Genomic DNA, 14,028 nt, shown 5'->3' with positions numbered 1-14,028 from the left:
CTTTGGCTGCATGGAATCGGTATAGATGCTGTCTTTGAACATCGGTAAGCTGACAAAAAGTATTGGGGAACCACTTTTTCCTAGAAAATTACCAATTCTCGTCGCCCTGCATTCTTCAAACTGAGAAAATAAATGATAACTTGGTATTGTTTATATTTAGTTGCTTCAGTTATTAAATGCAATGTGTTTTATAGCACAAAGAGGGAGAAAGGAAATAAAAATAAACACTTTCAAAGGATAAACCATTATCAAAGGATAAAACCATCCACAGTACAAGACCCAGAAATTATTAAAAAAAAAAAAAAAAGATGTTGGAACCATCAGGCAGAGAACATTTTTATGGTTAATTTTTTTTTTAAATAACCTAGTAGAGGGGCACCTGGCTGGCTCAGTAGGTTAAGCGTCCAACTTCCGCTCAGGTCATGATCTCACAGTCTGTAAGTTCCAGCCCCACATTGGGCTCTGTGCTGACAGCTCAGAGCCTGGAGCCTGCTTTGGATTCTCTGTCTCCCTCTCTCTCCCGCTCCTGACCTAGTCATGCTCTGTCTCTCTGTCTCTCAAAAACAAATAAACATTAATTATAATAATAACAAAAACCTAGTAGAGAAAGTGAACATTCCTGAAAAAGAGATTTTTTAAAAGATATAAATAAAACGGAAAAGTCATACATAAAACACTTAATGAAACAATATCAGAGATGACAGATTGTTCTGTCAACTTATTTTTTTTTAACTTTTGTTCATTTTTGAGAGAGAGAGAGAGAGAGACAGAGACAGATCATGAGTGGGGGAGGGGCAGAGAGAGAAGCAGGCTCCAGGCTCCAGGCTCTGAGCTGTCAGCACAGAGTCTGACACAGGGCTTGAACTCACAAACTGTGAGATCATGACCTGAACTGAAGTCAGACGCTCAATCGACTGAGCCACCCAGGCGCCCAGCCCCACCTGTCAACTTAGTAGCAGACTAGATACTGCTAAATATTGATTCAGTCAATTCAAAGACAGGTCAATAAGTATTCCCCAAAGTGAAAACAAAGAAAGATAAGGTGAAATTTAAAAGAAGAAGGAGAAGAAGGGGGAGGAGGAGGAAAAGGGGAGGAGGAGGAATAGAAGGAGGAAGGCGAAAGGAATGTAACAACATCAAAGAATTTTGAGAAAATAACAAAGAGTCTAAAATATGTATAATTAGACCCATAAAAGAAAGGTGGAATAAAGTATGTGTGATAAATGAACAGATAATAGAAGAGAATTTTCTAAAATCGATGAAACACAGCAAACCATAAATCCAAGAGTCTCAGAAATCCCCAAGCCAATCCTTATGGAGGAAATGTTAAACAAAGAAAAATCTAGGCATCGTAACCGAACTTTGGAAACCGAAGCTAAAGGAAAAAATAATCATAAATGCATCCAGAGAAAAGGAAACCTGACAGAGGAACAAAAAATAAAAATAATGAGAGAATCCGGCAAATTGTACATCTAAGACTGCGGTCAGACCACTGTGGTTAAATCTTTAAAACACTTAAAGGATAAAACTAGCAACCAGTAATTCTTCACCCAGTGAGAATATCCTTTTTATTATTTGCAGAGACACTTCTATAAAGAACAGAAATGGACACATAAAAATGTGTTCAGCATAATTAGTCCTTAAAGAGGGGCGCCTGGGAGGCTCAGTCGGTTAAGCGTCTGACTTTGGCTCAGGTCATGATCTTGCAGTTCGTGGGTTCCAGCCCCGTGGGCTCTGTGCCGAGGGCTCAGAGCTTGGAGCCCACTTTGGATCCTGTGTCTCCCTCTCTCTCTCTGCCTCTCCCCCACTTGTGCTCTGTCTGTGTCTCTCTCTTCCTGTCAAAAGTAATCAAACATTAAAAAAAGTTAAAAAAAACAAACAATTAGTCCTTAAGGAAATAGGAGTCAGAAATCACAAGGAAGTATTACTACTCATTCAAAGGGCTAAATTACATTAAAAAAATAAAAACAAACCAAGTTTACCTCTGGTATAATACCTAGTGATGGTAAGGTTGCAAAATGACTAGAATTCTTGTGTATTTCTCATGGAAATGCAAAATGGCATTGCATTTGGAAAACATGTAACCAGTATTCTTATTCTTAGCTCTTTAGCCAAGAGAAATAGAAATACTTGTCCACAGAAAAAAACCTGCACACAAGTGTTTATAGAAGCTACATTCATAATTGCCGAACGCAACACAAATGTCCATCAATCTATGAAGAAACAAACCATGGCATATCCACACAATGGAATAAAACAGCATTAAAAAGCAACAAGTTCATGAAACATAGACGCAAAAAAAAAGAATGAGTCTCTATAGCCTTTACAGACCCCGAAAAACTACAAAGTGTGCGATTTCACTTACGTGACATTCAGAAGAACCAAGCTAGAGAACACAAGTCAGATCTGTGGTTGTCAGGAGGTGGGTGTTGGACAGGGAAGAGGTGGCCTTCACGTGGTGTGGTAGGGTGAATAATGGTCACCAGACACAACCACTTCCTAATCCCCACAACTGTGAATGATACCTTTTGGAGCAAAAATGACTTTGCAAATGAGATTCAGTTAAAGATCTTGAGTTGGGGAGATTACCCAGAATCATCACGATGGGCTCCGACTAATCACAAGGGTGCTTTTAAGAGGGCTGCAAAAGGAGCCAAGGTTAGAGGGAAAGGGCAGTGTAATGAGGGAAGCAGACTAGAGTGATGTAGCCACGAGCCAAGGAGCAAAGAGATGCCAGAAGTCTCTAGAAACTTGAGGAAGTAAGGAAGGTATTCTCTCCTAGAGAAGCAGTGTCTGCTGACCCTTTGATTTTAGCCCCTAAAGACTCATTTCTGACTTCCTACCTCCAGGACTGTAAGAGAATAAATGTGAGTCATCTGAAGTCACTAGGTTTATGGTAATTTGTCACAACAGCAGTAGGAGACTAATATAAGCAGCCATCAGGGGACTTTTTGAGTAGAGCCCAATCTGTGTGTTTGGGATAATACGATGGAAAACATTTGTGAATACTCATTAAACCGAGCATTTAAAAAAGGAATAATATATGTAACTTCAAAAAGACAGATCATGGAAATTATAATTATATGGTGGCTAAAATGTCTGTATTAGTATCAAACTAAGTAGACTTCTGAACAAAGAATATTGTTAGGAACAGAGATTGTTTCCAGTTATAAGGTGGTCATTTTATATAAAAGATGTATCTTTTACTTATATCAAAGATATATAAATATAAAAAGATATATATAACCCTAAAGTATATAAACCTAACAAAATGTTTCACAATACATGAACCAAAATCTAATGGAATTGATAAGAGAGAGAAGGAAATTCACAATGAATTTGAGGATTTCAACATGTGTTCATAGTTAATAAAACAAGTAGGTGAAGAAATCTGGAAATATATACAATGTGTAGAGAAAATTATCAACAAACCTGACTTAATTTATATACGTAAAATGTCCCAAATAATATATATATATATATATATATATATATATATATATATCAATCAGTGTAGCCATTTTTTAAGGGCATGTGGACCATTCACCAAAGTAGACCATATACTATGCAATAAAACACACATCAAGACATCTGAAAGTATTGACATTTTACCGAAAAATATTCTCAGAACAGAATTGATCACAACAGAATTGAACTAGGTTACCAATAACATAAACACATTTTAAAAATCCTCAAATATTTCAAAATTGTATTTAAAAATAACAACCCTTCCAAATAATACATGAGTCAAAAAGAAATGACAAGAGGGGCAGCTGGGTGGTTCAGTCCGTTTAGCGTCCAAGTTCCTCTCAGGTCATGATCTTGTGGTCCCTGAGTTCGAGCCCTGCATCAGGCTGACAGTTTAGGGGCGCCTGGATGGCTCTGTCGGTTAAGCATCCGACTTCAGCTCGAATCACGATCTCACAGTTCATGAGTTCGAGGCCCACATGGGGCTCTGTGCTGACAGCTCAGAGCCTGGAGCCTGCTTGGGATTCTGTGTCTCCCTCTCTCTCTGCCCCTCCCCTGCTCATGTTCTGTCTCTCTCTCTCAACAAATGAATAAACATTAAAAAAATTAATTAAATATCTTTACATTTATTAAAAACATTAAAGTGAAAATCAAAAAACTTTCTATAGAGAAAACTACAGGCTGTATGGCTTCACCGGGATTTCTATCGAATATTTAAAGAGAAAATACAACCAATCCTACAAAAAACATTTGAGAAAATACAGGACTTACCACACCAATTTTTAACATCAGTATTACTCTAAAATTTACTAAGTTACTCTAAAACAGAAGCATTTTCTCTAAAACTAATATATAGAGACACCATAAAAGGAAAACTACAGACCTGTATTTTCATAAATATAGACATTAAAATCCTTAATCAGATATAAGCAAGTTGCTTTCAGCTATATATTCAAATGGTGATATATCATGACCAAGTTCAGTTGGACCAAGAAATGCAATGGTAGATTAACACTCAGAAATCAATATAGGGGCTCCTGGGTGGGATCAGTCGGTTGAGCATCTGACTCTTGATTCTGGGTCAGGTCATGATCAAGTCTGGCATTGGGTTCCGTTCTGACAGTGCTGAGCCTGCTTGGGATTCTCTCCCCCTCTCTCTCTGCCCCTCCCTTCCTCAAAATAAATAAATAAACATACAAAAAGAGAAATCAATATAATTTACTATACTAACTCAGTAAAAGAAAAATCATGGAATCATCTCAAATTTTGTAGAAAAAAATGATTAATTCAACATCTATTCATATTTTAAAGTTATAGCAAATAGAGTAGGAATGACATTTATAACCTAGAAAAAGGTTGCTGCAAATAAACCACGAAGCAAACAAACAAAACTCCCTACACTTGACATTATATAGTCTGAATGCCACCCATCAGGAATAAGATAGGATGACTTTCATCACTTCTATTCAACAGCGCTCCAGAAATCCTAGGAATAGGATTTCGTGATTGTAAAGAAGAAAAATGCCTTTATTTACAGATGATGTAATCTTGCATGTAAGAAATGTTCACGATCTACAAAGAAGATTATTAGAATAAGTAAATAGCTTATTAGATCTTTATTATTAGAATAAGTAAAGATTATTAAAATAAGTAAATAGATGAACCTACATTGAATTCCTAGATTTAAGGAATAATTCAACAATCGAAGGTATTTGTATAAATTAGCAGTAAACACTTAAAAAATAAAAATGTAAAAATGCCATTTAAAACAGCCACCAAAACATACAATATTCAGGGAAATTTTTAATAACGTTATAAATGGCCTGTCTATACACTGACAATTGAACCTACCTGCTGGAAGAAATGTAAAAGTCCAGAATAAATGTAAATATATACCACGTTCAGGATCCAGAAATCTTAATATTTTAAAAGTATTATTTTTTTTTTTTATTTAGTGCAATCCCAATCACAACGCCATAACTCATTTGTGGAAATTTTCAAAACCTTTCTAAAAGTTACTTGGAAAAGAAAATAATATATAAAGCATTAAAAAAAACCTAACAAAACTGAACAATTTATACTGCTGGAATTTTAGATGCACTGTAAAATTTCTGTAATCAGAACCTTTTTCAGGATTATGAAAAAGAATAATCTAGTAATATATCCATTTATACATGGTCAATAGAAAACTTGAGTTGACCAATTGGTCAGTTGAAAACTTTTCTAGAGTACTTTTTTTTTTAAAGTTATTTATTTATTGACAGAGAAAGAGAGAGTGAGCATGGGAGGGGCAGAGAGAGAGGGGGAGAGAGAGAATCCCAAGCAAGCTCCACACTGCCAACATGGAGACTGATGTGGGGCTGGAACCCACAAACTATGAGACCATGACCTGAGCGGAAATCAAGAGTCATATGCTTAACCAACCAAGCCACCCAGGCAGCCCTAGAGTACTTTTAAATTCAGGGACAAATTGAGAGAAATGCGTAGAGATTTCCCATATATACTCCTATCCCCAGACTGCCTCCCCCATTATCAACATCTCCCCCCCAGAATGATACATTTGTTACAATTGATGAACCTACATTGAGATATCGTTATCACCCAAAGTCCACAGTTTAAATTAGGTTTTGCTCTTAGTGATGTGCAGTTTATGGGTTTGGATAAATGTATAATATACATTCATCTTTAGGGTAGCATAGAGTATTTTCACTGCCCTAAAAATCATCTGTGCTATGCCTGTTCATCCTTCCACTCACCCACACCCACCCCCCACCAACTGGTAGCCACTGATCTTTTTCCTGTAGGGCTGAGTAATATTCCATTGTCAGAATGTACCACACCTTATTTATCCACTCACCTTAACAGATTTTTGAACAAAGTGTCAACCTAATTCAATAGATCAGTGTCGTCTTTTCAAGGAACAGCGGAGTATCAGCTGGAAATCTTTATGGGCAAAAAACCCACAACTCTATTTATTTGGTAATCTTAGGTAACCCACAGAGCTCTAAACAAAAAGATAGTAGAATCTATATTGCAAAGCTGTTTGAGGAGTAGGATAAATACGGAAGAAATTGAAATAAAACAAAAGCCACCTAAAATCTCAACTCTATCCCGGGTACCTCAAAGGATGTTGAATAGAGCACTAAACTTTACTTCTTGCATTAAAATTAAACATTCCACTTCAAAGTCTTGCTCTCAAATCGAATTGCTATTTAGCAAAGCGATTTGGATTAGAAGATGGAATTTTGGCAAACTTTCTGAACTGGGTTTCCCCTCATCCATGACTGTTTCCGCCATTGGTATTTCTCTACAACTCTTCCACACTTGCAGTCTGTTCAGGAGAAGGAAACTACTACTCCAAAGCCTTCATTTCTAGAGCCTCCCTGATCTTAGCCCCTCCCTCTGGACGTGGGCTGAACACCATAATCCCAGTATGGGCTGCAGAGTACCAAGAACGGGGCGGGGGGGGGGGGGCACTCTTCACACACACGGTATTTGTGTCCTTGGTAAGCTTGCATTGGCCTTTGAAGAAGCCTTTTGTTCCCATCATTCAATATTACTTTTGAAACAACTTTCCAGTTGTTGTTTTGAAGGCAATCAAAATTGTTCCCTCTAAGTTAAAAATTTACACTGTTAGGGTATAGTTTTTCAACCAGCTATTTTAGCTACACGTAGATAGATGATAGGCAGATAGATAATAGATAGATAGATAGATAGATGATAGATACGTAGAACATAGGTACATAACTGTGTGTGTGTACGTGTGTGTGTGTGTGTGTGTGTGTGTGTGTGTAGACACACATATTTCAACTTGGTGTATAGAACATTATACATATATAACATTTGGCATATTTCAATTTGTTATACAGAACATTATAAGGCATGATGCTGAATGTTTTAGTAAAATTAAGATAAACCACATCAACCACAGCAGGGAACTGTGTAAGTCATATAAATGATTCATGCCCCAAACACTGAATCTTATAATAGTTATTGTGGGATTTCCATAGTGAATTTTATATTACAAATAATAACAGTGTTTCTTCTTGCCCGCCTCCTGAAAAATGTGGGTAGTTTCCTTCACTTGTTATGAAACATTCCAAAGATACTAAAATTTTCTAATGATATAGCTTGGAAGGAGCTGAGATTCATCTGTATTCAGTTGTATGCATTTTAGATAAATACAGACAGGAGATCTTCCTTTGGTTTTAATTGTGCTATGAAATTTAGAGAGCTGTCTCTAACACTGCCCAGGAGGTGTTATTTGCTAGGTGATAAACCTCTTAACTGGTTTCATCCTTGCTTTGCCTCTTGCTCCAAACTCTTGTTCTATTCCTTCAAATTGAGTCTGGGTCTCAAGTAGTCATTCCTAGGGTTCCCTGGAGATTATCAGTCAGTTGGCTTTCTAGGAAAATTAGTGTCACAGTCACGGCTGAAGCCAGGAATAGAGTTGGCAAGCAGAGAACACCCATGGGCTGGGTATGGAAGCCACTCAAGGAATTAAAGCTGAAACACGGTCCCTGAGGAGACAGTGTCCTCCTCTCTCCATAGACTCTCCATTGTGCCATCAGATAATGTATGACATGCCTGGAAGCTGCCCTAGATTCCACTGTTGTTGAAAACTAGCCCTGCCACAAAGTAAAGCGCATGCAATAGAATGTGATATTTGTAGTTGGTATTTGACTTTTTTCTCCTCTTGCACCATGTCAGGTTGAATCATTCTCTGATACTTTGCAAGAGTAACCAAGAGCGATAGATCTTACCAGCCTGGAGGGTTGACATCATGTCGTATTGGTACTGTTCGTAACACCGCAGGAACAACTGCGCGTGTTCCCAGAAAGTGTTGCATATACACAATTTTATACTTTGGGGTCAAGTTTACTTATCTTTTTTAATTTTTGTAATGTTTATTTATTTTTGAGAGACAGAGAGAGACAGAGTGTGAGCGGGGGAGGGGCAGAGAGAGAGAGAAAGACACAGAATCTGAAGGAGGCTCCAGGCTCTGAGCTGTCAGCGCAGAGTCCGACACGGGGCTCGAACCCACAAGCCGTGAGATCATGACCTGAGCCCAAGTCGGACGCTTAATTGGCTGAGCCACCCAGGCGCCCCCAGAGTTTATTTATTTATTTATTTTTTTTAATATTTTTTTTCAACGTTTTTTATTTATTTTTGGGACAGAGAGAGACAGAGCATGAACGGGGGAGGGGCAGAGAGAGAGGGAGACACAGAATCGGAAGCAGGCTCCAGGCTCCGAGCCGTCAGCCCAGAGCCCGACGCGGGGCTCGAACTCAGGGACCGCGAGATCGTGACCTGGCTGAAGTCGGACGCTCAACCGACTGCGCCACCCAGGCGCCCCCCCTAGAGTTTATTTTTAATAATAATCCAATGTCCCTTGCTTCAAGTACATTGTTCTGTATTTTCTTGAGTATTATGACTGATTGGGGGGCGTTATTATCAACTACATTTTCTTAATCTTAAGAAACTGGAACTGTACTGTCCAATATGGTAGCCAATATCTACCTGCGTTATCTAAATTCAAATTAGTTAAATTGAAATAAATTTTAAGATTCAGTCTCTCCACATGGTTTCTCCAATCAACAAAACTAAAAGGCAACCTCCTGGATGGGAGAAGATATTTGCAAATGACATAGTCAGTAAAGAATTAGTATTCAAAATATATAAAGGGCTTATGAAACTCAACATCCCCCCAAAATAATCCAATTAAAAAATTGGCACAAGACACGATAGACATTTTTCCAAAGAAGACATGCAAATGGTCAACAGACGCATGAAAAGATGCTCAACATCACCAATCAAGGAAATACAAATCAAAGCAACAAGGAGATATCACCTTGCGCCTGTCAGAATGGCTAAAACCAACAAGAGAAGAAGCAACAAACGTTGGCAAGGATGTGGAGAAAGGGGAACCCTCTTGCACCGCTGGTGGGAATGTAAACTCATGCAGCCACTCTGGAGAACAGCACAGAGGTTCCTCAAAAAAGTCAAAACAGAACTACCCGACAATCTAACAATCATACTATCAAGTATCTGCCCAAGGAATACAAACATACTAATTCAAAGAGATGTATGCACCTTGATGTTTATAGTACATTATCTACAATAGCCAAATTGAGAAACAGCCCATGTGGCTATTGACTGGATGAAGACGATGTGGCCCATATAAACAATGGAATATTACTCAGCCATAAAAAAGAATGAAATCTTGCCATTTGCAAAGACACGGATGGAACTAGAGAGTATTATCGTGAGCGAAATAAGTCAGTCAGAGAAAGACAACTACCATATGATTTTAATCGTATGTGAAATTTAGGAAACAAAATGAAGGAGCAAAGGAAAAAAGGAAAAGAGAGGCAAACCAAAATACAGACTCTTAACCATAGAGAACACACAGATGGTTACCAGAGGGGAGGTGGATGGGGAATGGGTAAATAGGTGGTGGGGATTCAGGAGTGCACTTGTCGTGATGAGCCCAGGGTGTCGTATGAAAAAGTTGAATCACTATACTATACACTTGAAACTAATATTACACCGTTTGCTAACTACTCTAGAATTTTAATAAAAACTTTAAAAAAATCCAGTTTCTAAGTTGTACTAGCCACGTGGAAATAGTGACTACTTTATTGAATATAATATTTATGCCCCACAAAAAGTTCAATTGTACAGCACAGGTCGAGGCTCTTGATATGTAAGAATTAATGGATCCAGTTCCCATCTTACTACTTATTTTAATCACACATTAATTGTATAGAACTCTTGCCACTGGGGATCTAGTTTTCCTTAGTTTAGCCCTATCATCTGTATAAGGCAGTGGAAAGGTATGGATTCAGAAAAGTCAATTCAGGTCAATGTCTTCCCCTGGAAAAGCATCTTAAGCTGTCTGAGTTCCACTTCTCTCTAAGGAATTAATGTTATCTGCACTCCCCACCTCACAGAACTCTCAGGAAGCCTCAAGGATGCCGAGTCCTAAGTAATAAAGATCAGTGACGAGGAAGATAAAGTTAGAAACAGGTAGACACGACTCACATCCACAGGGCTAGCTGGAGTATTAACCCCCGGGGCAGTTATTCACAAGTAGAATATCACCTCCCACATGGAATTGACAAACTCTTCTTGATTTGTTACAGAATTTGATCCTCAAGATATCCGATCCTTTTCACGGAACAGTTATCTCCAAGCGGAAGAAATGTGGCGCGGTGATCATAAGCGATACATCTGTCGGAAGCAAAACCTAAACACAAGGAGAACCATCAGAAGCAGAGTGTTGGAGCCGTGGTCAAGTGGACGATTCAGGGCAGGCCTCCTAGTTTGTGGTTAACCAGCAGATACCAGTCGGGAGACCAGGCACAGTAATACACAGAACAGAAATAAAGGTGGATGGGACAGGAGACTACAGTTCTGGAGACACGTAGCTCCCAACGCTACTCAGGCGCATCAGATAGTTGTTTTCAAACTGCAAAATGGGTTCACACCCTACCAAGTGTGTGTTTGGAGCCAGTACAGTCTTGCCAGGTTTGGTCAGCTTGCTCAAAAGCGAGGCTGGGCTAAAGGTATAAGAAATCAGGAGAGCGAATTTCTGCCGATAGCGTGGGGAAAGCGTGAGCTAACAGTGATGACATGTGCGCCCAGAGAAACACTCCGGAGAGGTAGACCGTTGCCTGACGCTGTATCTTCAACTTTAACCCAAACGTAATCTGAGGAGCTCTGTGGCCTTTGTGAGCCCTGGGAAGCAGCAGACATCCAGAGCACGGACCGGTGTCGCTGCCCAGATGTGACTGCTAGCTCCAGATACTTCCTGGCTGTACTTCAGACAAGTTTTCTTTTCTTCCAGTGACTCAATTCACTCGGCTGGACAATGGGGAAGATAACTATAGTTCCTGTATTGCAGAATTGTGAAGCATTACGAGTTAAGTAGAAGATGTAACATAGAAGATGATACCGAGTGTAGGGGTTAGCCCTGTGGACTTCATTTCCGCCCTAGAATACAGGATTATCTCTTCATTCGCTCATTTGTCGAGCATTCGCCGTGTGCATGGCATTGTGTGAGCCACTGACTATATCTCGTTAACTAAACAGAAGACACACATTTACTCCGCTTATATGTTTGCAAGGAAAATAGGACTCTTGCGGACCCGTGGACCGTGTGGGCTCTTTAAGCCAAAAGCAATTATATTCTATCTTGATGAATTCTACCACAGGAACAAACACACAAACAAGACTGGCAAGAACATTTTTCCAAACAGAGAATAATGCAGACCCGTGTTGAATTATTTTTTTTCCCCTGCTGGTTGTTCCTTTATAAGCTTTTCCTCCGCTCTTCATCCTTTACAAGTTTTTATGCTTTAGAGATGAGATTTTGCACAAGTTCAGTGAAAAAAAAAAAAAATGGAGAGGCAATAAACCTCAGCGTTCTCGTGGACAAATAACATAAATGTTGACCTATAACTGTCATTTTTCTTCAGCACATTCAAAGGCAGAGGCATAAATATCCCATAATGTTCACATTTCCTTTTTGTAGTCAAAAACAGAATATATTTATAGTTATTGCTAACAAATTCATAACATTGGAAGAAATACTGGAGTCTAAGTATTAAGTTCATTGGGAGAACGCGGAGGGGATCCAAGCAGAGGCAAGAGCCACGAGGGAGGCCTGGCATGGGAGAGCGCGTGGCAAATTCCGCATTTGTTTAGATGCGATAAACTTTGGCGTCACTGAGGCTGAGTAGTTTTGCAAAAGTGGGCCTACGACCTACATCCAGGTAGGTGAGACAATTCAAAAATCTGCATTTTATCAGAAAACAACTTACCTGCTTCTCACAGGTAACAGAAATCTTGGCCGAAAAAGCATAGGTCATGTAGCAACCCAGTGGATAAAGGAAAGAGGAAGTGAAGTCACCATTGGTATTAGACGAACGCTTCACACTATGTCCAGAAGCTTAGACTTCTTTCCAAAAGCAGTGGCGTGCTGTAAAAGATTTTTAAGAAAACAAATTACACAAAGAAACCTATAGTTTAAGGAAAAGTGCCCATACGGATGTGGGGAATCGACTGGAATTTGTAAATTCCATTGGGATGATATTATGGCCGCTCAGATGAAAGTCATCGAGCGCTTACATTAGCATAGGGCCGACGGAAGTAGACAGACGGAGCTTAAACAGTGCAGTAAGACGGGCTGGCTTTAGCTGACTTAAACCGGAGGGGAGTACATTTTAAAAATATTGAACAGCAAACAGTTGAAATGACACTACATCTTGTTCATTAGTGTGAAACTGTGCAGTGGTCCACATAAGAAAGGCATTCAAATATATTTGCAATGGTTATCTAGAAATTCCCTTTTGTTCAATCAAAGAAAAGTCTCTAGGGAAACTTTTTCCTAAAGTAATTTCCAAGTCGGGGTGCCTGGGTGGCTCAGTCGGTTAAGTGCCCGACTTTGGCTCAGGTCATGATCTTGCGGTCTGTGAGCTTGAGCCCCGTGTCAGGCTCTGTGCGGATGGCTGGGAGCCTGGAGTCCTGCTTCAGATTGTGTGTCTAACGTCTCTCTCTGCCCCTTCTCCACTCGTGTTCTGTCTCTCTCTGTCAAAAACAAATAAACGTTAATTTTTTTAAATAATTTCCGAGAAAAATTACTGTATTTGTAGATTTTTGCATTCACACCCAAACAGGTATATTATATGTATATGTATATATGTATATTATCATATATGTATAATCTCAGTCAAAAATGTTTTAGATTTCTAAATAAAGATTTAACAAGATTTTTTTTAGGGTCTATAATATGCTAATATGCTTTGTTCATATCTCCCTAAGAAGAGAAGACCTATAATTTTTTCCAAATACTTTCTGAACCCCAAATGCTCTTTTATTACAAAGATCTTAGCACACACTTTGAGACATACTTATTTAGGTTAACAGACATTTTTTCTGTGTATGTATTCTATACCTATTTCCCCCTATAGTTTTATTATTTTCTTAGCTATGGATACAGCAGTAAAGGAAAGAAACTAACAATACAACAAACCTCTGAGAAATTTAGTCGGCTGGTAGTCAACCACTGTCTCTATTCCTCAAGCTCAAATTTAGGGTATTTGGATTATTGTCATTAAGGTGATTCTCAATCAGTAAAACAAGGGGAAATATCTTTTCAAAACATCTAAAACGGAAGTTATAGGTAATTTGGATTGGAAAATGGAAGGCTTTCGAATAACAAAAATTATGGAATAATATATTTACAAAATGAATATATAATATATAAGGTTAATATATGTAATATATAATATGCATCTAATAATATATCTATCTATATACATCCAATAATAAAACATATTAATAATCTAATAATAATTAGATATATAGCTAATAATAAGCATAATGGAATAATATATTTAAAAATGAATACATAATATACAAATTTTAATATATATCATGTATATCATATATAAATATGATATATTATATATAAATATATATAAATATAAATATAAATATAAATCATATATATAAATAAATATATATAAATATATCATATATATATGATATATATAA

Source organism: Panthera uncia (assembly GCF_023721935.1).
Source record: "Panthera uncia isolate 11264 chromosome B2 unlocalized genomic scaffold, Puncia_PCG_1.0 HiC_scaffold_24, whole genome shotgun sequence".
Lineage (NCBI taxonomy): Eukaryota > Metazoa > Chordata > Mammalia > Carnivora > Felidae > Panthera > Panthera uncia.
The sequence above is the reverse complement of the archived record's forward strand: the minus strand, read 5'-3'. Positions refer to the sequence as shown.